The sequence below is a fragment of the Notolabrus celidotus genome, chromosome 22 (assembly GCF_009762535.1).
Source record: "Notolabrus celidotus isolate fNotCel1 chromosome 22, fNotCel1.pri, whole genome shotgun sequence".
In the NCBI taxonomy this organism is placed as follows: Eukaryota; Metazoa; Chordata; class Actinopteri; order Labriformes; family Labridae; genus Notolabrus; species Notolabrus celidotus.
The window spans coordinates 6,637,145-6,659,763 of record NC_048293.1 but is presented as its reverse complement, the minus strand read 5'-3'; the positions used below and the strand labels follow the sequence as shown (position 1 = coordinate 6,659,763).

Genomic DNA, 22,619 nt, shown 5'->3' with positions numbered 1-22,619 from the left:
TTTGACCTGAAAGTAGAAAGTTTAGAATAAAAACACTTTCTTTACTTTTGTTGAACCATCTCTGTTGTTTTATATTATTACTTCTTTAAGACTCAACAGTGTGAGTCTGAAGATGTAACAGGAGTTTAAATGCAATACTTCAAACCGTGGAGTACTTTTTTGAGTGGGACATTTTCTCAACCCATCAAGGAACTCATTTTAAAAACATAAGGCACCAAATTTGGATAGTTAGTAGTTAAGACTGCAAAGCAACAACATATATAAGCAGCTCAAAATGTATTTATACATTTAAAACAGAAGTCAAAAATAGCAAAAACTACAAACACAACTGAAACTCAGCAATGCTATTATAGAGGACAAACTGGGATGATTTTAAAAAATGACATAAAAGTAATACTGAAAAATCCCACAAAAGAAATCTGGAAAGCAAGAAGGTAAGATGTGTTTTGAGACGAGATTTCTAAACAGAAAGTTTAATGGTAAGCCCAACAACAGGGTAAACTTGTATTGGTTTTGGGGTCTACAACTGCTAAATCTCATCCGTGTTTCAGCCTGGATTCTAGGTCAACCCATAAACTGCATAAAAATGGACCGCACAGCAGCTCCCCAAAAGTAAAGTCAAAACATTTAGAGCTCCCTCTGGTGGATCGCTGCTGTATAGGTTATAATGTCCTCCATTTTAACAGATGGAACATGGGTCAAACTAGAAAATTAAAATGCATGTCAAATACACTTCTTGCAGACAAACTCTTTGTAGTTAAGTTGGTTCTTATCATGTCAATTTATGTGTGAGTGTTCATTTTTTGGAGATGTTTAGTCACATTGCATAAAAGAGAGGATGTGATATCATATGACTGCTGGATTTTTAACAGGTTCTAACATCAATTTTAACTTCTGTTATTTTTTTAACAGAATTAACGGATGAGATGTTGTCAAAGCTAACGTCTTTATTAACAGTTAATGGAATTAAAGTTAGAATTATCTGGGCCTCCTGTGTTGTAGTTAGTAGAAGATATGTGATGCAAATCCACTAGCCAGGTGGCTTCTGCTTATTGCTTGGCACCAAAATACAACATCGGTGCAGTATGTCTGCACCCATCATGGCAGTATTTTGGCTTTGCTGTTGTACAATAGAGGGGCATTGTCCATATTTACATGCAATCAATGGGACAACCAGAAACAGCTGTTCAGTGAAGCTGCAAGATTTAAATGAATGACATTTTAAAGATCAGAGGAAAAAGGTTCCAGCCAGACCACACAGTGATTTGTAGTAAAACAATCAAATCTGCAGCATTCAAGACCAAAATAAAAACATAAAGATGCCAAAATGAAGAATTATATATGCAGGCCCTCACTTAAACACACACACAAGATGAAAATCACTAAGAAGCAGGTGCTCAATCTTAAGGTTCATTGACACACAAATACAAACGTCTATACAGTATAGGGGCTGATTGTGATCTGTGACCGCATGTTGAAGGAGTCCTTTTTAACACACCTGCACATCAAGAACAAAGCAGTAATTCACATCTGTTCGCACCTCCACCCCATACAGCTGAGATGCTGCATATCATTTTATAGAGCCTGTGCCACTTCAAACACACACACACACACACACACACACACACACACACACACACACACACACACACACACACACACACACACACACGCACAGCCGACCAATCCACTCCTCAACACCACCCAAAGTAATTTGTCATGTTCATGATAAATTATACCCTCTCCAGTTCATAGCCTACAGAGGATAGAGAGAGAGAGAGGGAGGCAGTGGGAGCAAGGGAGAGAGAGGGAGAGAAAGGGAGAGAGGAAGTGGGAGTTATTTACAGCTGTCATTTATGTTTGAAGATAAGAGCAAAAAAATGAAACATGACAAAATATGGAAATTTGAGAGGTGTTTGTGCGTCGTTTGGGTCCCTCAGCATGGCGTATGAAGCTGTGGGTGGTACACCGTGGGTCATTTACAGGGTGGGTACACTTGACAATTGAATTTGTCCTTGCAGCTCTCAAGTGAATCAAACCTTGAATAAAAAATGCCAACAAGCACAGTCTGGCTAAAAGGTCAGCTCACTCGCATTAGATTAAAAACCCACACCTTCTTTACTTCTGTTTTTATGAGTTCTTTGTTTTGTGTTATTTTCTCTGTTTTAAACCTATCTTTTTTTGTGACTTCTGTCTTCATCTCATTATTATGTAAAGTTGTGGTTACATTATTGACAAGTTACATGAAACACTCAATAGTTAGTTGTCAGCCAATTTCCAAACCTGTTTATCATCCCCCACTTCTTGGGTTGGGTACCATTGGGTACCAGTGTGAGACTAGAAGGAAGCGGTCATCCAGGCGAGAGTGTCTTCATGTTTCAGTCCAAGGAGAATCCTCTTCTCAAGTTTCACTGTAGTTAACAAACACAGGTATCCAACACAAACGCAATTTAACATTTATTTATTTTAAACACGATTCCTTTTATGGACAAGGATTTGCATAGGCCACTGTAAAGGGCTAGATACTGCCGTAGTCCTGTGTTGTCTTGGCAGTACGGTGCCAATGCAGCTGACACAATCGATCGATTCTGATTCTGACTCCAGTTCTTATTGATTCCAGTTCTTGTCTCATCCAGTTCTTATCGATTCTTGCTTCTGATTCCTTTATTTTTGGAGTCTAAAAGAAAAACAAATAGTTAAATAATATACAACATACTTGTGTTTGGTGTTAGCTTTTCTGCTTGCTGTTTCTGAAGTACTAAGATGACACATCAAAACATCAAACCAGCCTGAAATCTTTGGATGTTCCTAGAATAACCAGATATCAATAATGCATTTTGCATATCTAATGCTGGTGACTCAAGTGGCAAAGGGTTGTAACCCTTTCACCACAAATCTTGTCACAGCATGGTGAAATTCCTCCACTTTTCCTTGTTCATCATGCCCTTCATTGCTAAAGTGAATGGAGGTTCTGCACTTGAGGGTCTCTTCAAAGGAACCAAGAGCGGACAGGTGCCTCAAGAGCTCATATCTAACAAAATTATATTTTAAATATTTGCAGACTTGAATCCTTTACCTCAATATAAATGTGAATGTGAGCTCAACTGTGCTTTGTACCTGAGTGTGACGAGGCAGCTGCAACTGCTAGTGCTGGCTGGGGCATTTTTGAGTACAGGAGACCGCAGCACATCAAATACATTCCCTCAAATTCACGCCGTGTTGAAGCAAATGCTGTGTCATATTGGATGTGCTTTCCCTCTTGCATGAAATGTTTGTGCCACATGTGTTTCACTTTCATTGTCATTATCTTTTTTCGTGAAGCTTAGCCAAACTTTGGACAGCTTGCTTTGGTCCACCATGATCCTCTTCTTACAACTTTGTTGATGTACTGTTAAAAATAGCATCATGTTACAGAAACACAGCAGGTCCTGGCAGTTAACTTAAAACTTATCTGGATTGCAAAATTCTCACTGAGGTTTAGTCCTGAAATATTTATGTTGCTGTTAAGAACTGAAAAGCCAAACCAAAACTCATGTGCCTTATTAGATCCACGAGTCCCAGAAATGTGATGCCGGTTCTGGTTCTTGATACCAAAACCTGCCTACATCTTATATTTTCCAGCAATTCAAAGAGGTCTTTCTTTGCCATGCTGTGCGTATTGGTAGCTGTTGTCATATGTCAGCTTTATGTCCTTCTGCTTGGTTGTAGAGATGGGGAGACTATAGATACTTTACAGCTTATGAGCCTTTGAATTGGATTGCATTTAAGTACAGCTTTAATGTGAACATGTATTGACTCTGAGACTCAGATAGTTTGAACCTAGATGCCAACTCAGGGACAGAGAGGTTGAGATAAAAGTTGATGTTTACAAGAGTAAAAAAAAACAGGCCAGGGTCAGTACCAGGTTGGCTGGTAAAAGCTGCGCAAACTCATCCAGGAGGGGATTCATCAATGTGAGGGTCAAGCAGGAGGTTAGAAAGCTGCAAGGCTAAAGGAAGTACACAATAGACAATCTTGCAAGAAGTGCTTGGAGTTAGGTTGGCATGTATACTGCAAGACTATTGAAGGAAGTTGGACAGAGATGAGCAGGTGTATTGGCAGGAAAAGGGGTTGTTGCAAACAAGGAATTCTGAATGACTGGAGTGAAGAAGTTGGCACAGACATTGTAGGAAGAATACAAGGAGCTGGCTGAAATTGGTTATGCAAGGGTTGCATACTCTTCATGATAATACTGAACTGTAGCTGCTTCATTTTGGTGAGACATCTATGGTCACTTGGTTGAAGGCCTCTCTGTATTTCAAGTGGCAAGTACAAAAGAACAGAGCTTCCATAAAAGAAGAGTTTCTACAGTTGTTGTTAAAACCTGGATGCTGAAATGAATGCCATGTCACGAAGTGGCCTAGGTCCATAAGTCTGACATGGCATGACATGACAATGACGATGAATGATATGGCTAATGACAGTTGAAAACAAAACTTCTTTAACTGGCCTGTTTCTTCAACTGGTTTCACTAAAGTTTATGACTTATAGAAACTTAAAATACAGCATCTATGTATAACACCACCCAAATGGACCACTCCGTCTCGTGGTACAACAATATTTTTTTGTTTGTTTACTAGTTTATGTTGTGCAGAGGTCTGGCAATACATTATAAAGATAGCTGTAGCTGAGTGTGTATAATGTGTTGTAAATCATGCTCCTATACCAATAACATCGACTGTGGACTTATATTAATGATAAACCCAAAAGATGTCCAGACTTAGATGTCCTATCATATGTGTGCAAACGGTGAAAAAGATTAACCAAACTATGGAAGAGGACCCAAATGCAGACTGCTTCAGTGGAGCTTGTGTAGTGGGTTTGACTTAATTATTTTAAATAGTGAGAACATCCTATGGTGGCCTGTGGTGAGGGACGCAATCGTCAAAACCATGACAGTCATCCAAAACTAGTCTTACGTGGAGCAGGAAAGAATCAAAAATCCAAAGAGGCAAGGTCCACAAAGCAAGGCCAAAGAAAATCAAAAACAGGAATTAATTAACGCTAGGAACGAGCTGGAACACAAGACACATTGCCACAGGGGAAGAGAATCTATCTCTGTCTAAATCTAGAGGATGCAGCCTATGAAGGTAGCCAGCTACGAGGAATGTGTCTGTTGTAACCTTTGTGACCAAAAAGGCTGAACTGAAATGAGACGGTCTGGTTAACAGAGGATTTTGGTTTATTACACCAGCTGTTCCTGCCCTGACTCTTGCGTCATGTAGTGCCACTCCTGTTGCCTAGCATTAAGAAGCTAGCAAGCTCACATAAATCACAGCACATAACTTATCCCATCATTCTTAAGATAATTTCCAGTTTCAGGGCCTTTTTGTTTTTCTCAAACATTTGTATCTATTCGATTGAGTTAAAACCAAATACTTAGAGTTTTTAAATCAACCCCTGAAGTGTCTGCAGTCTTAATTGAAAAGGTTCACAATGAATCGCAGGATAAGCTTATGTGCCTTTTTTGGCCCAGCATACCCCGATGTCCCTGATGCATTCTTTTGGGCTCTGGATAAGGGAGTTTTTGTTGCCAGATGTTGCTGCATATAAAGGAGCCTCCACAATGGCAGAACCTTCTACGTGCTTACGTGCTGCCATGACGCAATTGGTCTTGAAATGCATCCTTCAAAAGATGCAGCCTCTTAATTGGGACACATGGCGCTTACTTAACACGGGGTGTGATGCTGATGCATAATCGGTGACTCTTATCGGGGCGCAGGCAACCACAGGGGGCCGGAAGTGAAGTAAAAGAAATGAGTTTAAAATCAAAATAAAAGACAATCTGCAAATGTCATGTAAAAAGGGAAACACAACCTCGCAGGCTGGTAAAATAAAAACAAATCATCCCCATGGTTACCACAGATTAGGCACACAGGAAATGTTTGACTGTGTTTCTTAAAAAAGACACCCGAAAATGTTGCTGTCTGTGTTTGGAATTCTGACAGTGAGCCTGTTTGCTGATCAATGTAACAAAAAACACAAGGTAAACATCACATGGCCGTTCACTACTTGAAAAACCAACCATGTATGACGAGGCCAATGAAATCCTTAAACAGCATCAGTGGAGCTGTTGCAGGATGGAGGGATAGTGCATATATTCGAAGTAGTCTTATGTGTGTTTATGGAGGCTGGATGCCCACAGGACCAGCGTGAGGCATGGATGGAGACACGGCCAGGGGAGAACTCATCTGTTCCCTGGCTCTTAGCTGTTCCAACTCATAATGCCTCCATCCCCTGGGTGGTATTGCTTCTATAATGGCCTGCAACTATGCAGCACTGAAAAACAACCTTGCTAATTCTCACTCACACCATGAGGGAGAGACCTGTGGAGGGAAACATGGGGAGACGGATAAGGGGAGGAATAAAAACCCTTTGCTCGTATTCCCAAGTCTGACAGCCCTCGTTTGTATTCAGGTAAGTTGGCTTTACCAGGAAAAGCTGATAACTCCTTGACACAAGGTCACACATTATATGCCATAAAAGAATACAGGTATATATGGTCCACGCACAAACACGCACATTCACACACGCACAGGTTGACAGGTCAACAGAATTATGTAAACCACTTCGTCTCATCTTCATAATCGCCCGAGGGCTTGGAGCAGTCAGGGTCACTGACACGATTATCCTATTATATTAGATAAAATAAAGGAGATGGAGAGAGGCAGAGCGAGAGGGGAGACAGGCAAGAGAGAGAGAGAGAGAATATTAAAAAGGCTCAGACATGCAGGAGCGTCTCCAGGTACAGTAAGAAGGATGTGTCGGAAATACAATGGATTCCTCTGTGGCTGCTCAGAAATTCAAACTCGGGAACAGCTGTGTGCGACTGTGTGTATGTTTTGTGTGCAAAGGTGTGTCTGAGGAGAAAAAAGAGGCAGAAACAGAGCGATGGGATGAGTCATGGGGAGTGACAGAGAGAGGGGGGATTTCAGGGTGAACTTTGAGTGTACATCTCATATATTTTCATCTGGCCTCAGGGAGAGCCCAGACTCACTCTCTGCTTCACTGTCAGCCATGACACACTCCACTGATTGGCTTTGTTCACCACTCTGTGTATGTGTGTGTGTGTGAGCCTGTTCGTACGCATTCGCAGGTGATGCATGTGTTGACATTTGTGAGTTGATCTGGCACTGATGTATCTTTTTTTGCATTTAGCACAAGTGACTCCTCGACTTTGGGTTTCGATACAAAGGAGTGTTTTACGAGCAGCAGTTGTTTATTCACAAACTAACGCAAACTTTTTCTTTTCAACATGCACACAAACCTCCAATCTCTGACTTCTGCTGTGAAACAATTTCAGACTTCAAGCTTGCACACAATGTTTCAGGTAATTGTAATCCAAGCAGGACTAGTTTTCTCCCAGACGTATTTGCCAAAGCACATTATTAGCACATAAACGTATTATGTTCAAGACTGCGTTCTCCTGCAGATTGTAAACCCCGGCAATAACGTGTAAGGAGTATCTAACAGTTGTGCAGCGTGTATGGAATGAGCTCAAATCTCCCTGGAAGCAATTTGAGGCAAATAAAAACAGCGGAATAGAATTAGAGGAGAAGGAGGAGAGGTCTGATGAAGGTCACACCTCTGATTTGAAGCTTGGAGCCTCACGTCAGATTTATCGAGTGTGTATTATTGGAAGCTTTCACTGTTGTCCTTAGAATATTTTGTGTTTGTCCCTCTGCTCCTCTTCAACAAAGGGTTTCTTTTTGGTTGTACGTGCGACTCAAATGAAGGCAGAATATGAAAAAGGGAGAGGAAATTACAAAGTGTGCCAGGTATCAGGCATGTTTCCCCAACTCTGGAGAGCATTTAGTCGTTTCAGGAGAAAACAGTGTTTAATTTAAAGTGACAGTTTGAAGATTAAAAGCATTTATGCGACATATCTTGCCTTTTTTACCCTTTAGATATTTCTATGATAGAAATGGGAAACAGAAGAATAAATCATCTCTCTTATGAATCATTGCATTTGGTTCTAGCTCAGTAAGAATAAATTCAGCTGGGATATAAAGGAAAGGAGGTCACATTCAAAACCTAACATGACAGCACCACATTTATTTTGGAAACCTCCTGAGCCACATGAAAAAAAACACACGCTGGAGTCTCCTTCTAATTTTTTTTACAGTATAATGCCACCAAAACACATTTTGGAGGCATAATGCTCAGGCACAGAAAATGAGCAAACAACAAAGGAGGCAAACCTGGTTTATCACCTGCCTCGCTGTGCTCTGTAATGGAATGCTATTCAAATCCCCAGCTCCCCTGAATACTCTGCTACATGGCTGCCATCCAAAACAAAAACCTCCTTCACTGTACCCTTGACGCTACAACCCTTAATGGTCCTTTTTGATGACGAGGCGGAGAACAGAAAACACCCCAGCAGTCAGATCTCCTGACCGACGATGGCTTCTGACGTGGGGTGTTTGCTCAAGGGCAGCAGGTAAAGGGGGGACAAGGCTTTGAAATGCAGCCCACTGTGTCGTCGCATGTCGGACACATGCTGCAGCGCATTAGAATCAGCATAGCTGTCACTCAGTCGGGCCCTGCACTCTGAGCCCACAGCATCAATTCAATCAAATGAGCTTTTTATGATGGCAGTGCCTCTGGAGGGAAGCCCTGAGCAGAGGAAACATGTCAGTCTAATGTCTGACACACACACACACACACACACACACACACACACACACACACACACACACACACACACACACACACACACACACACACACACACACACACACACACACACACACACACACACACACTATCTGACTGATCAAACAGCCACCCAGATAAGAACAGAGCGGAAGATTCAGTGAGTGTTTCTTTGTGGGTGAGTGAGCAAATCAGCATGGCAGTATACTCGTCCCGAGCCAGGAGTTGCTGCGTAAGAAGTTCAGCCATTGATTGATGATAATGAGTGCTGCTAAAGATCACATGATAGGGAGGGGGGGGGAAGAGAAGAGAGAGAGAACAGTGATGTGCTGGAGAAAAAGAAAGAGAAGTAAAAGTGAGAGGTGAAGTTGTTGGAGCAAAATCATGTCAGAGGCAATCTTAGTTGGACTTCATGTGGTGACATTAAATACCATTGGCTGACTTCTCTGGTTTTCTCAATAAAGCTTGTGGTTAGCCATAAATTACTTCCAGCCAAGTCGCTGCACTGTTTACTGTCCAATTAGCAACTTCAGGAGATCGTGGCAACATTTGCCCCCCAGATATGTCTGCAAAATAAATGCCGTCATTTCTTGGTTCATTATATTCCCCAGAGTCGCCTCTGTTTATCTGTTTCTGGTGAGGCTAAGTTCCACTGTTACACAGAGACTTCACTCTGCAGTTTCATTAAGGCGTGTTAACTTCTGTTTTACTCTCTATATGGACTGATTTTTTTCGATGTACTGTACATGACTGTCCCATGAAAAGTGATCAGTCAATACTATTGGCACTACAAACTACAAACAAATGGAATGCATAACAAGTATAATCTGTAAATAGAGACTACATATGTCAGAGAGGGAAAAGAGACAGTACACAGGGTAAAAAAGGATGAGAGGAGAAAGAGGGGAATAAAAAAATTCTGTGTTTTTTGCAAATAAATAAATAAATAACGGGCCATCTGGTGAGATGGAATTACATTAGCGATGCACATACAGCCCTCATGCTCCTGTCTCATCAAGACATAGAACAGGCAGAGATGGCTTGTGTGTGTATGTGTGTGCGTGTGAAATTGAGCTGCTGACCTTGAAATTTTCAGCAGCATTTAGACCCTCCCTTACACATATTGTGCATTGCTTTACACAAAAACTCTTATCTGGTCACAATACAGCAGGTGAGGTATCCATGCTCACAAATAGCTTGTTCAAACAGTCCAAAGAGACATTAAGAGGACTGGGGGTGGCTAATGTTTGCAACTATTACCACACACAAGAGCTCTCCCACATTCCCACTTACTCAATATTTCATGCATGAATAATCCAATACAAGCGAAAGTGCAATATTTCCACCAGGACCCCGACTAGATTAGCAGAAGGGGTTTGGTACTGTCCCACCCCCCAGGACTCCCAGGCTTCTCCCAGGAACACAGAGAGAAAGTAATCAGACACAAGGCACATCTTTCTTATCTGCGGCACACTCCTAACAAGCACATAATTGCTAATATCTTTGCTAAGCTTGAGAAGGAAGACCCTAGAGAACAGCTATGTATATACACCGTGATAGAGAGATGAGGACGGGTTGCTATAGGAACAAGGAAAGCTTAATGTGGTAATGCAGGGTGCAGGAGGGGAGGAGAGCGATGTCAGGAGAGGGAGAGGCTTGAGAGGTCCGTGGAACTTGAAACTACTTCACCTGTGTGTGGGAACTTTTTGAAATATTTATTTATTTAATGTAGAGTACAAAAACTGCAATTTACACTCATTGAGTACAATAATGAAACACAATAAGTGCTTGCTGTCCCTAGTGTACCAAGGGGTATATTATATTATTCTGATACAGAAGGAGGTTGGTTGAGAGTAGGGCCTGCAGGAAATGAGAAAAATATACGATGTGCAATAACATTGTTCAGGTGCAAGAAATAAACAAAGACTAAAGGGTGCATTATAAAACAGTTTATATCAACTGTCTTTCACATTTATTTGCATCATGTTTCTCCTGAATCCAAAATAAATCCTAAAGCTTTTTTTTTTTTGTCAGAAAATTGGCACCACTTAATCTGAGGGCAGCTGATAGCCAGTTTGAGCTTTATCCAGCTGCATCAAAATGGTATAAAAGCATGGCCATTATACTCTGGCCTCCATCCAACTAGTAAAATGTAACAATGTTGAGTGAAAAAGCATTGCTTGTTTACATCAAATAATTTGTTTATCATCACAAATTCAATGTTTGTGTGTTTTAAAGGGGGTGACTTTGGTAGCTTCATTAGCTTTGTGTGGACTTGACTTGGAAACTATTGTTTTATTACTCCGATAAACTACCAGTTCCCTCTTAATCCAGAGCAGCAAACTGTTTCTATACCACCTCACCAAACTTTACCAAAAACAATCCCATAATACAAATTACACTTGAACAAAAAAAAAAAAAGTACTACTTGAAATAATATTAAAAGGCTGTTTACGCAGCATTTTCGCCTTTATTGGACAGGAGAGCTGAGGAGAGACAGGAAATGTGGAGAGCAGAGAGCGGGGGAAGATATTCAAGGCCGGGAGTTGAACCTGCAACTGCTGCTACGAGGACTATAGCCTCTGTAGATAGGGCATGTGCTTAGACTGCTAGGCCAACGGCGCCCCAGAATATTTGCTATCAACCTTACTTTGACTTTCCCCTGCAGTGTTTCTGCATTAAATGATAAGTCTGTCGATTCTCTCCACCTTGCCGGAATGCTCTTGTTCAGAAGCCTTCAGCAGAATGGATGGATCCATACATTTTTGAACAATTTTTCATAACAAGTTAATTTATGTTGTTTTCCCCAAATCTCAGCTTCTTTTTCACATGATCTGGAGATAAGAGCTTGTTTTCTCGAGATAAAGGGATGATTTCCTGGCAATCCAGAAAAAAACGATGAGCTGGTCACTGTGATAGACTAGACAACAACATACTGTTTTACCATTGCCCTCACTAATGAGGTGAGTTTTACCAATTGCTTTTGCTCTTGCAACTCTTGAGACATGATGATCTGATGTTAAGGTCTTCAGAAGACAACTGAAATCAACTCATCTTGTAAAAATGGAATAAAGGAAATGCATGAATACATGTCGACTATAGGCAATCGTAGTTCTGAATACAGGGGTCTTTCACATTGATTTTCCTGCAGGAAATGGTGGTGATGAAGGTATCATAATGCTGTAAGGATGCTTCTCCTCAACCATAGAAGGCAGCGGTAAAGAGGAGATAAAGGACTGCAGTGTGCAAGAGAACTGGTGGAACTGGGCAAAGATTTATTTTTGGAAGATCAAGAACTCATAAAAAAGTTCATTGATTCATTTGAACAGACATTTGATGAAAAATATCAAAACACACTCAAGTCTTTAGAATTAATTACATAAAAACACAAATACTAATGTCCTGAAGTGAAAATTTATTCAACAAATTATTTTGTTTTGATATTTTAAGTTCAATGTGGTTCAGATTTTCATTTTCATTCAAGAGTCTTTTTCAGTTGATCTGTGTAATAAAAAAAGCTTGATTACCCCCACTCTGGCTGTGAGTCGCTAAACAATAAAGCAGAGAAAAAGTCCACGGGGAGTGTAAGTTGCAGTTCAACAACATGTAATAGAAAAGAGTGATAGACAGGCGGTAATTAGGGGGCAGAAATAGAAACAAAGTGGAGCAGGAGGAGAGCAGCGAGAAGGGAGACAGACAACTCGACATTGTGAAATATCAGCTCTGAAAATATATATTGCTATTTTTATTAACATTTCTAACACTTCAAGGCGTTGTGCTGCATAAGTTACAAGGTCTCTCGAATAAAATACTTTTGTCTCGCATCGAAATACATCAGTGAGGCTTTATTGAATCGAAAGACTGTGTCATTCCAACACTGGATTACCAACCAGCTATCTGTAATGTCAGCTTTTGTACTGGGACATGAGGAAAAACCAGGGCCATAACTTACGTGTGTCACATTACGATGACCGAGCTTAATCATTCTTTGATGCCGTAGGCGTTTCATTTGCCCTCCTCCTCCTCTCCTTCTTTATCCGTCTCTCTTTGACTGTGCATGTTTGTCTCTATCTTGGGCTCTTTATCTCTCCTCTTCCTCCTTCCCTCCGTCTCTCAGTAATGGTATTTCAATGGGACAGATAGCCACAGGAATCCAATACGCAGACCGTCTAATTGAGTCTTTAATAGGTTGTCTGATGTCTGCTCGCTGCTGGTTCACACAGAGAGACACACAGAGACAGAGTCACACCTCAAACAGCACAACGCCGCCAGCTGGACTCGTCTTCAAAGGTCACTCTGCACGGCTGGATCAACAGCATCATTAACATGTTGTGTTTGTTTCCCTCATCATGCAGAGAAAATGTGCTATTTTTTTCTGCCTTTCTAGAAAAAGACCAGCATTCCTCCTTCTTCGAGCTGCACCGACAGACTGACTGAGTCTTTCAGTGGAGCTGCTCATTAAAACTGTCATCCTTCATGTTTGTGTTTTTATTTGACTGCCGTGTCATAGTCTTGACAAAGTTAGAAAAATAAGTTATAAATTCTCTTTTCATTGGAACAGTTATATCTCAAAGTGATAAAAAATGACACCTAGTGCTGACATGACAGAATATCTCTCACATTCAAATTCAAGTTTTTAAGGTGACTCAAGGTAACTCTCTACAAGACAAACGCTCTTTGCAATGGTAATTTTACCATCCATAAAATCCAACTCAATGCATTGTGGGATTTTTATCAGAAAGTGGTGTACATCAAGTGAACACAACTAATTTTCATTTGATTGTAGCAACATATAGTGCATGAATTCTCACAATTTACAACTGAATGAAAAGGCAATAGGGAGATATGTTCCACTAAATAGTAGGAAAAAGTGTTTGAATGTTAAATATTAGTTTTAAATGTTAAAATTATGGGTCTAAAACAGTCTACTGCCTTTAATCTTTCGCAACATTCTTACCTCAGTTCTTACTGATCTGCCTTCTTAAAAAAACTACTAGCGTCAATACCAACTTATATCTTTTTTTAAAAACTTTTGATAGTCTGTCTGTTTTTGTGTGAACCCAATAGTACATTTTGAAGCATTATTTTAGACCTTACATTGATCTTGACTTATCCAAGTAGAGCTGTACCCAGTGGCGATTCTGGAGTCTATTGGGGCCCTGGGCGAAAACTAACTACAAGCTTTTTTTTTGTTCTCTCAGCTTGCTGGCCAAGCTAACAAGTTGACTGACTCCTGGCACTGCCGGTGGACTCTTGACCCATGCACGGCCAGCAGAGCTGGACACACTAGGCTGCTCTGCTGGCTAAGAAAACTGAATTTACTCGTCAAAGGACAAACGCCATAGAGTAAAGCTAGCAAGCGTTATGTCATTCAAGTAACTCCCCCTCGGCTAGACTAGCAGCATATGATAGTCATTTTCTATTATACTTAACCATCACTATTTGCTTCACTTACCACTGTCTCTGCCTCTGTCTTTCGTCTTTGCTTTCTTTTCTCACTCCCAGATATAAAACTCCTCGATTTTTCATTGTGATTTTCACTGAGATACTTTAGCACAGGAATGATACACATACGCAATTAGAGTAAGAGCTGTCCAATAGGGACCACTACACTACTATGGCTTAAAGTTTGTCAGCTCTTGGGGGCCCCCCCTATTGGCCAGGGGCCCCAAGCAGATGCCTGCCTTTCCAGTTCACAAGCAGCACCTCTGTCTGTGCCGAAACCTAACTCATCTGCAACAGTATCATTAACCACACATGAGGAACATCTTGTAACTGTTCTCTCTAATGATCAGCAGAGGGTGACTCCACTGGTTGCAAAAATTAAAAATGAGTCTATTTTAAAAATAAGCCAAGTTTTCACTTGCTTTCTGAAAGTCTCCTTCAATACAGGCTGATGTTTGTTAACAAATATGTTCCCAGCAGTGAACATTCTTGCTGCCAACATGCAGAACTCAATGCTTTGAACAAACCACACTTATTTAATAAAGACATTTGAAGAATTTCTCTTTTGCTTCCAGTAAAGACTGAATAAGCTGACTCTTATTTTCAACCTTTACTAGAGTGTGTCTCGCTCGATGCATAACTTTACGTCATCTGCATAATGAAGGCAGAAAAATAGCAGAGCAATCTGGTCATGGTTTAAGTCACAGGTAGTGCTGAAAGTTATATGTATTCAAGCATCATGACATTTATTCTTGATGTTGAAAAAGTTTGACGAAACAATCAACTCAAATCTAGTGCTTGATTTATTTTTACCACACAGTCTTGGGGAGTCTTTTGAGTGTCAGTTTTTATGTGTTGCACTAAACTAACAAAATAAGTAATGGCTGAAAAAGAAGAACAAAACTCAGTGGTTTCCCACAGAGAGCTATAAGGCAACCTATATGACCCACTCTGCTCTCCCCTATGCAGACAGATAAATAACTCCTGTGGTTGTTATATAATGAGATGGCTTTGAGTGGATGAATCAGGCTTTAGTGTGATATAAAAGAATGAATCTATGCCTGTTTGTTTATGTGTTTGGATCATTACTGCTATTGGTTAAGTCAGTGTAGTGTTGCTTTTTGTCTAATGATACCAGACTGCTTGTGGTGAGTCAAAGAAAACATGTTTGTCTCTTTGTTTGGCTCAACATCACTCTCTCTTTCTATACAGATCTGTATAGAAGTGCAAGGAGAAGGTATACGTGCTAACCAGTTCTGCAGGGCTGTGACTATATTCTATCTGCATAACGGTGGGATAATTAACATCTTCACCTGGCTCCTGGTTTGTTCGTTTAAAAAGCCTAATTAATCACAGGGACAACGTTGGGACTGGAGTCGGAGCCACCAAGCGTGAAATTACCTTTCTCAGAGACTGGGCTCAAACGTCCATAAACAGTGATCCTGCCAGCCTACCCTCTGTACCAGACTCTGCCATTCTTTATCTCCACACTCTACACGTGGCCTTGAGGGGAGTGAGCGGGGAGAACAAGAGCACCAAAGGCCAGCAGAGGTGGGAGACGATGTAGATAAAGAGGAACAAAGGAGGAAGAGTGGACTTTCTTTGTGATTTCCCTCCTCGCCCGCAGAGTGACGGCTGTGTTTGCTGCGTAAAGAGTAAAATTAGCTGTTCCAGGTATCTAGAACACCTACTCTGAGTGAGCTCTCCGGCCGAATCGATAACTTTGAACTTCCCCAACAAGGCAGTGGAGAAAAACTCTTTACATCAATCTATCATAGCCCGCTGCTGGCTGTTGAGTGTTTCTGGGAGTTTCTGTATGAATCATTGAGGACACCCACTCTCCTAACCTCTCCCTCTCTACCTGCCTACCCACCTGGCAACCCCAGCCCGCCCACCACGAGCCGCCGCCAGCATCAACTGTCTTTGTACTTAACCTCGCACATCAGAGCTAACTCGTACATCAATGTGGTGTGGAGACAGCGGAGAAGGGATGCAGGACTATTCCTGGCTCAGTAGGAGGAGATGATGGCCACTTTGTGTGTTTGGGTTCGTGTGTTTGGCTTTGTGTATGTGAGACGTTGTTGAACTTGATGGAGGTGTTTGTTTCCTAAACAGTACAGAAAGTGCTGTCTTTATCTGCAGATCTTAAAAATAGATCATGTGACGACACATGTAAGGAAGCAGGCGGACACGTGAAAGTATTCATTTGTATTAAATAGTTTGAATTGTTGTTTTTTGAATGAACTGAATGTTTGAATAATGTCTTTGGCTTGCGCAGATTTGAGCTTCATTTGGGACAATGAATGTTGAGTCACTAAGGATTTGGGTTATAACTGAGTCATATTTGCTGGACTTATGCCTTGGCATTATATTGGGCATCGTGTTTAAGCCTTATGAAGTTTAATTTCCAAAAGAGAAAACTGAACACGCTTGCATTTTGAAGCACTTGTGGACAGAAAACGAGTCGTTGTTCCTGGGATTTCCTTGTGCTTTTTCATGAAAATTTGAGTCATTTAAATGTGTCAGTGAGCGTTCAACAAAGTGCTTTTCAGGTTGTCAAACAGCGTCTAAAACTCTCTTCCCTAACACCTTCCAAATATCTGAGCTTCAACAGAGTATGACAATCACACCCACTTGGTCGTGATAAAACTTGTCTCCTTTTTCTATCTGTTGTTTTCTCTCTTTTCACATTCACTTCTGTTTCTTTTCGTGTGTACGCCACAGTGACAGAGTGAATGATTCTTACATAAGACTTCCACCAGATCCGTGTCTTGTCCATCAACACCCAACGGCTGTGTTTTCAGAATGCAGCACAGAGCAGGACCGCTGGACAGCTGGAGTCATGTGACCAAGGTTTTCCCACGCTAACAACTGAATCAACGATTATCCGACTCATCTCCTCATCCATGTTGTCTTTATCGTCCTCTGAAACCTTTGACTGTTGACTCCAGGCCTGGCTCCGCTCATCGTGACTGGTTGTTGTTGTTGTAGTTCAGGGAAATACAATCTAGTGATAACACGGAGTGTTTTATTCTGAAAATTAACCAGATGTTTCTATCTTGTTTTGGTGCCTGACTTCGTGTCTTGTTCGATAGGCTCTGTTGAGAATTATGCGTCATGCTCCGGCATCCGTAAAAAATAGAAGTCTTGCATATCTGAGACAGAGTCATAACGCAACAGAGTGGATCCAGTGTAAGTTAACACATTGACTAGAATAGAAACCTATCAACTCCAATTGCCGTGACGGATCAGAGACGGACCGGACACGGATCTGGTGGAATTTGGCCGGAAGCATCCGAACCATTATCCCCATTAATAGATACAGCTCTATGCTTCGTAACCTGAAAACAATCAAGGGTCTGAAATTGTACCTGAATACTTGTAGCTATCTGAAAGAGGAAACATAAAAAAATGTAATAATGAAATGTAATTCCACCTGATGTTCAGGTGGGTCTGGTTTTCCAGCGTTGGAGTAAAATAATTCTTATAAACCCATACCCACATTGAAATTTTTCCACAGTGAGAAATATTTTGCTGAGAGACCAAGAAAATTCAATTTCACCGAGAGGATGTTAATGCTGGTCAGGTCATGTCCAGTACATTTGTTCAATTTTCACATTTTACACAATAACCGGATGTTTTGAGAGACTGTCCAGACAATGGTTATTCAACAGCAGAGCTTACTGGGCAAATACTAAAGAATCCTTTTTGCATCTGTGTGTGAAAAAATGCAGACACAAGGAAATGCACACACACAAACACAAACACACACACACACACACACACAAAAAAAAAGATACCACAAGTGCCTCAAAGCAACACACGTCTGAGCCAACAGAGGACACACAGAGAATGACACACAGCAGAGTTGCAGACACACACAGAAAAACATCGCTCCAGGTCAGATGGGACGAACATTCCAATCTTCCGTACAAATTTTGTGATGAGCAGTGTGTCTTGCGTCTCCTGTGGGAACTGGCACACATAATTAATTTGGTTTCATAAACTTCTGTTACCACACACGGGGGCGACTGGGAGCTCAGAGTAAACAAATATTTAAATTATTACATCCAGACGTTGTCATTCCCAGGTAATCCGCATGGAATAATCATGTGTATACTCCTGCCTGTGCATATATATATTGTGTGTAACTCTCTGTGTGTCTTGTGACTGTGTTTGTTTGTTAAGGAGTGAAGGCATACGTCCGCTGCTGCTGCCGAGTTCCCAGGGAAATCAGAGCGTGTACAGAAAGCGAGAGGGAGGGCGTATGGGGGGGTACAAATAAATACATTTGTCAGAGAGGGAGGGGAGCAGGGAAAAGAATTAGGAGAGAGGAGGGAGAGGAAAAGGAGAAAGAAAGGCAGAGTTTCAGGGAGTAAAAATGTTGACGCCAGGCTGCTTGCTGGCAGCTGACAGACGGAGAATGTGGGCTGGTTTCTGGGCTGCAATCAAATCCCTATAAACAGAGTGATCATTCACTCTGCCTAAACTCTGCTGCATTACTGCCAACAAGGGAGGACACACTACGACTTTCTCACATGCAGCTGTGATGGTGAGAAGGTTGGGTTTGTAGTCTGAGCACGATGGAAATCTTTATCCGCTCATATCATACATGAATAAATAAATCCAATATGCATGGATGCACGTCTACAAAACAGAGAGGGGATGAAGGAAATGACAAAATACACGAAAGAGATGGGAAGGTGTTTGGAAATGAAAGAAATTAATCCCTGAATTTCCTCAGAGGTCAAGAGTTTCCATATATGTATGTTTCTAACGAAGGCTGTGAGAGTGTTGTGTTTCAGAGGTGATGTAGGAGTTGTGACTTTGTTGTTGTAAGTGTCAGATAAGCTGCTTAGAAATATAATATTCAGAAAATATTCAAAACTTTGCAGGCAGGCGGTTAAGAATAACAGGATAAGTGGAGAACTTTTGCACCCCAAGGATGGAGTTTACCTTTTGATCTCAGTGAGAGGCAGCAAACACCTGAGTGTGTGTCTGCACACGCACTGAAACACAACTTGCTTCTCTGTTTGCACAAAAAAAAATCATTGGGCTGCACGTCAGAGCTGATCAAGAATTTCTTCCATCTCAGTCTGGACCAATAAGCTGGGAGCTTACCTGTGCACTTACTCCACTCAGAGGGAGAATCAGCGAGCATGGAAACACCAAGTCAGGGAAAAGAAAAACTCTCATTGACTTCACATGCTTCTTAATGTGTCTGCCTCAAGGTCCTGTTGTCCCTGACTAGTGGCTCGCTCTGCCCCTGCAGAGCCTGATGCAGCGACTCTATTCTGAGCTAATGGGTTTATTTTTTTCATGATGTGCCACAGGTATCTGGTCATGTGAACAATTGCCCCTGAAGAAAAATTGCTTTCAAAGGCCGGCTGATGAATTCATGGATTGTGAGACTGTTACCTATTGTCTGTAAGACCATGTCCATTCTGGTACAACAGATTTGCAGTTTAAGATAATAAAAGTTGCAGATTTGACCACAGAACTTTTGGGTCAATGACTGGTTTTAGAAAGAGGTTTACAAAAGCAGGCTTATGACGGTTGTATATTTTCCAGCTGTAATGACAAGTTGGTTTGATAAGCTTTAACTAATTCTATCTAGCTCTATGTTATAATAGGAAAGGTCTAAGACAAGGTATGCTTGGCTTTCAAGTGGTAAAATGGAACACTCCAGATCTGCTGACATTGGTTGGATTAAGATCATGGTGAAAAGCTTCTAGATAATTGCATTATGGACTAACATTAGCCGCACTCAGCAAACCAATTTGACATCCTACTTGCAGACTCTGACATCCTGTGTTAAATAAATTGCGCTTCATTTGGTCTGTTTTTCTGAATGTTTTCTTATCTTTGGACTAGTCAGTCTTTTGGAACATCTTCCTTCAGATTGATAAAGTCTCAGAAAATTTCCACTTATACCTGATTGGCTTCAGCTATTTCTGGGAAATTAAAATCTTTAATCAACGTACAACCTGTAACCCCATCAAATATAAGTAGCTAAAGGCGGGTACACACTACAGGATAATCGGGCAGATTTTTGTCCCGATCTCCCCCTTACGCTCAAAGCCAGCAAATTGTTGATGTTTGCACACGACATCGTGTCTGATTTTCCTGTGGTGGGAGGTGTGTTAAGAGTGATTTTGTCTGGTCGGGGCGCCTCAGAAGGAGAGATCGTAAATAATGAACATGTTTAATATTTGCAACTAGAAATCCTGTATTGTGTGGGATGCTGCGAGAGGAGCCGAGCACGCACAGTGTGTAATGTCACGTGTACCGGAGCAAAAGCCAATCAAAACGCGAGCTTATTCAGCTGACTGACAGAACAGGAAGTAAAAACAAACAAAAACATGGCGCCGGTGAAAACTGACCGCTGTAATGAATACAATTCACGCTGTAATGCATACAGCCCACATTCCCACCGTCTCCATGACTTTTTCCATAATCTTTTTTTTTTGTGTGTGTTTCCGGAAAGTAAGAGGCCGAAAACAATCATCATTGCCTCTTCCTGTCCGTCCGCCATGTTTGTTTACACCGAAGTCACGTTTTACTACGCAAGATTTGGAATATTGAGCATGAAGACCCTGATACTCTGCTGAAATATCGGTTAGTGTGTGATGTGCTCCGTAGTGCACACCACACACTATAAGATCAGAAGAGAGATCTTGTGCGATCTGTCTTTTGATATCATCAAGTGTGTGGTCTCTAAATGTGTGAAGGTTTGAAGAATCCTGTAATGTGTGCCAGGCATAATGCGCTGCTGCCTTGGAAAAGCCACTGGGTTGGATTTTGTAGCATGTTGGAGCAGAACAGCTCTGTTTAATCTTCTCAAAGTATCTCTTTTAACCACTAAATCCCCATGGACAACAGTCCATCTTGTTGAAATACAAAAATCCAGGCAGCCTTGTTAAGTTAGAGTTGCTAAACACTAATTGTACAAGCTCTTTTCAGGGGAGGGGTTTAGCAAACAACACATGTTTGAGTACACTTGCCCGAACACGTTGAACAAGAAGGTCATTCTTTGTTTCAAAATGTTGCCTGGCTACAGAAAGGCTTTAGCCTCAGATGACTCCAACACACCTGTCCTTCAAGATGTTCTCTCCAAGGACATCCTGGAGATGTGATTCAATGATTGATTTACAGACCTTGACCTTATCCCCACAGTGACACCTCCAACATGAGGTCAATCAAACATCTGTTCTTGTACAGTGAAAAGAACTACCAAGGAAGAGCATGAAACATATTGTCTGTGAAAGAAAGAAGCACTTTCAGAATGAGAGGAAGAACCAAAGATATTTCCCTCTTAATGATAAAGAATTTAGGTTCACGGATTTGGGTGGGCCCATCCGTCTCGCTGTCTTTGGGCGCCGCAGTGACGACGCCTCCATTGTCACAGCTGAGAAATGGTTTCCCACTATTTGCATTTTTATTGATGCTCCAAATTGCAAATAGCTTCTCCCTCCTTCTGTCTTTGTCTCAGCGTTGAGGGGAGAAAAACCCTCATTTGTTGGAGCAGACCCTATATAAATCACTGTAGTAGAGTGAAGTGAAGTGAACTCATCTCTGAATAAAACATCAGGGTCCGGACAGAGATACACTGGAAACACTGTCTCTTTAGGGCTTTTTTTTGCTCTTTGAAATTTGCAGTATTCTGCAGAGCTGGAACCAACACTGAAGAGAAATTAAACACATACATAGAGCTGACACAGATTGCATTCACAGCTCAGGTTCTCAGTGTTAATCCCTATTCAAATATTCTACACCATAAATGCAGAATCTGTAGGTTGGGGTCTGGCTGGAATGAGAAGTGTTATGGTTTCTATTTATAGTATGCGTTTACTCAGAGTAGAATTGACCAGTCATGTATCATAAGGCTCTGGTGTTTGCCAGAAATTTGCATTGCGATGTAATTTGTTTGCTAGTTATAAAGTCTGTTGATCGCAAATTAATCATACATCTTGTGGGTTTATATTACAGAAGTAGGCCTCTAATAAATTGACTGTTTACTAGGCTTGTTCCAAAGCAACTAATTTCCAGGTCAATTAAATTCATTCACTTAAATTCTGATGAGCCAACTAGTCGACAGGCAAAAAAAATCGTACCTTTTAGAACTGAGCACAATTTATTTCACACGGCTAAAAACAGGATCTCAGAGTCTGCAGGTAAATGCTGTCAAAGTTTTACTGAGTGTGGATAACATTAGCAGAGCTAACACCACCAGCCTTCAGTCCTCTATGCAGGTTAACATCCACATGCCTGTGTTGGTTATGCAGTGCTCCTGTAAAGTTAACCAGACACAGCCTACATGCAGCTTTATCTCCATTTTGAAATCAAAATACTGACAAACAACGCCACACTATGAGATGCCATCTGTCATCTCTGCTTGTTTACATGCAGATAGTAGCATTGTAGCATTATAGCAGTTGCCATTGATCTGGGATACAGCCATGACTAGTGGCGGTTGACTG

The 22,619-nt window shown here is 41.2% G+C and overlaps 1 long non-coding RNA gene across 4 annotated transcripts in view; it reads left to right on the top strand.

The window, feature by feature from the left end:
* The window catches only part of LOC117805928, a 130,779-nt gene that overhangs the window by 26,567 nt on the left and 81,593 nt on the right, over positions 1-22,619 (top strand). The window lies entirely within an intron of this gene.